Source organism: Boleophthalmus pectinirostris, unplaced genomic scaffold (assembly GCF_026225935.1).
Source record: "Boleophthalmus pectinirostris isolate CB_2022bp ecotype Guang Dong unplaced genomic scaffold, ASM2622593v1 HiC_scaffold_9, whole genome shotgun sequence".
In the NCBI taxonomy this organism is placed as follows: Eukaryota; Metazoa; Chordata; class Actinopteri; order Gobiiformes; family Gobiidae; genus Boleophthalmus; species Boleophthalmus pectinirostris.
This window is the reverse complement of record NW_026571541.1, coordinates 39,015,697-39,018,196: the sequence shown is the minus strand read 5'-3', so window position 1 is coordinate 39,018,196 and position 2,500 is coordinate 39,015,697.

Below are 2,500 nucleotides of genomic sequence, written 5' to 3'. Positions count from 1 at the left end.
TAAACCAGGACTAAACCAAGACTAAACCAGAACTAAACCAGGACTAAACCAGGACTAAACCAGACTAAACCAGAACTAAACCAGGAACTAAACCAGGACTAAACCAGGACTAAACCAGAACTAAACCAGAACTAAACCAGGACTAAACCAAGACTAAACCAGAACTAAACCGGGACTAAACCAGGACTAAACCAGGACTAAACCGGGACTAAACCAGAACTAAACCAGAACTAAACCAGGACTAAACCAGAACTAAACCAGAACTAAACCAGGTCTAAACCAGGACTAAACCAGAACTAAACCAGGACTAAACCAGAACTAAAACTAAACCAGAACTAAACCAGAACTAAACCAGGTCTAAACCAGAACTAAACCAGGACTAAACCAGGACTAAACCAGAACTAAACCAGGACTAAACCAGGTCTAAACCAGGACTAAACCAGGACTAAACCAGGACTGAACCAGAACTAGACCAGAACTAAACCAGGACTAAACCAGGTCTAAACCAGGACTATAACAGGACTAGACCAGAACTAAACCAGGACTAAACCAGAACTAAACCGGGACTAAACCAGGACTATAACAGGACTAAACCAGGTCTAAACCAGGACTAAACCAGGACTGAACCAGGACTGAACCAGAACTAAACCAAGTCTGTCAGTTTGATGAAAGAGTCTGGACTTGGTTCGGTCTCTCGGAGGTCAGAGGTCAGAGTCTCATGTTCAGACTTTTGTTACAACATCAGAGTCCAACAGCAGGACTAAGTCTGGACCCGACCCAGATCTGAACCAGGACTCTGTCAGGACCTCAGAGGAACTCAAGGGTGTAGAGTTAAACTTAAACTTACTCCTGGTTAGTCCTGGTCTAGTCCTGGTCTAGTCCTGGTCTAGTCCTGGTTCAGTTTGTGGGTCTGATCCAGACAAACGTGCAGGAGAAACATCTGGAAGTTTCTTTAAAAACAGAAACCTGAACCTGGTCTCGAGTTAAAGCTTCACTCTGGGACATTTCCTCTGACGGTAAAGAGGCTTTTCAATTTTCTGCTGCGGCGACGAAACTGAAGATTAAACTCCACATTTTTCCCTTTGTGCTTTTTAGCAACGCACTGACTCATCCACACTGACCCAGGACTGAACCAGGACTGAACCAGGACTGAACCAGGACTGAACCAGGACTAAACCAGGACCAGACCGGGACTAGACCAGGACTAAACCAGGACTGAACCAGGACCAAACCAGGACTGAACCAGGACTAAACCAGGACTAAACCAGGACTAAACCAGGACTGAACCAGGACTAAACCAGGACCAAACCGGGACTAAACCAGGACGAGTGTAAAAACAGACCACGAGGTTCAGTTGTTTCTTTGTTTAACTCTGGATTTTAAGTCGAGCTGCGGCTCAGAGCGACACTGACTCCACAAGTCTTTCCTCTCACACAGATTTAAACAGATTTATTTAAGTTTTACACAAACTAAACTTAAACCACACGACTCATTTACATAAACTAATGTGTGTGAGAAAAACTGTTGTTTCTTGTGTCTGATGTGGTTCAGTTTGTGTTGGACTAAAAGACTCGACTCAGTGGAATCTGAGTGTTCTACCTGTGTGACAGAGGGGTGTTCTCTCTGTGTGACAGAGGGGTGTTCTCTCTGTGACAGAGGGGTGTTCTCTCTGTGTCAGAGGGGTGTTCTCTCTGTGTGTCAGAGGGGTGTTCTCTCTGTGTGTCAGAGGGGTGTTCTCTCTGTGTCAGAGGGGTGTTCTCTCTGTGACAGAGGGGTGTTCTCTCTGTGTCAGAGGGGTGTTCTCTCTGTGTGACAGAGGTGTGTTCTCTCTGTGTCAGAGGGGTGTTCTCTCTGTGTCAGAGGGGTGTTCTCTCTGTGTGACAGAGGGGTGTTCTCTCTGTGTCAGAGGGGTGTTCTCTCTGTGTGACAGAGGGTGTTCTCTCTGTGTCAGAGGGGTGTCTCTCTGTGTGACAGAGGGGTGTTCTCTCTGTGTCAGAGGGGTGTTCTCTCTGTGTGACAGAGGGGTGTTCTCTCTGTGTGACAGAGGGGTGTTCTCTCTGTGACAGAGGGGTGTTCTCTCTGTGACAGAGGGGTGTTCTCTCTGTGTCAGAGGGGTGTTCTCTCTGTGACAGAGGGGTGTTCTCTCTGTGTCAGAGGGGTGTTCTCTCTGTGTGTCAGAGGGGTGTTCTCTCTGTGTCAGAGGGGTGTTCTCTCTGTGTCAGAGGGGTGTTCTCTCTCTGTGACAGAGGGGTGTTCTCTCTCTGTGTGTCAGAGGGGTGTTCTCTCTGTGTGTCAGAGGGGTGTTCTCTCTGTGACAGAGGGGTGTTCTGGTGTTCTCTCTGTGTGTCAGAGGGGTGTTCTCTCTGTGTGTCAGAGGGGTGTTCTCTCTGTGTCAGAGGGTGTGTGTCTCTCTCTGTGACAGAGGGTGTTCTCTCTGTGTCAGAGGGGTGTTCTCTCTGTGTGTCAGAGGGGTGTTCTCTCTGTGTCAGAGGGGTGTTCT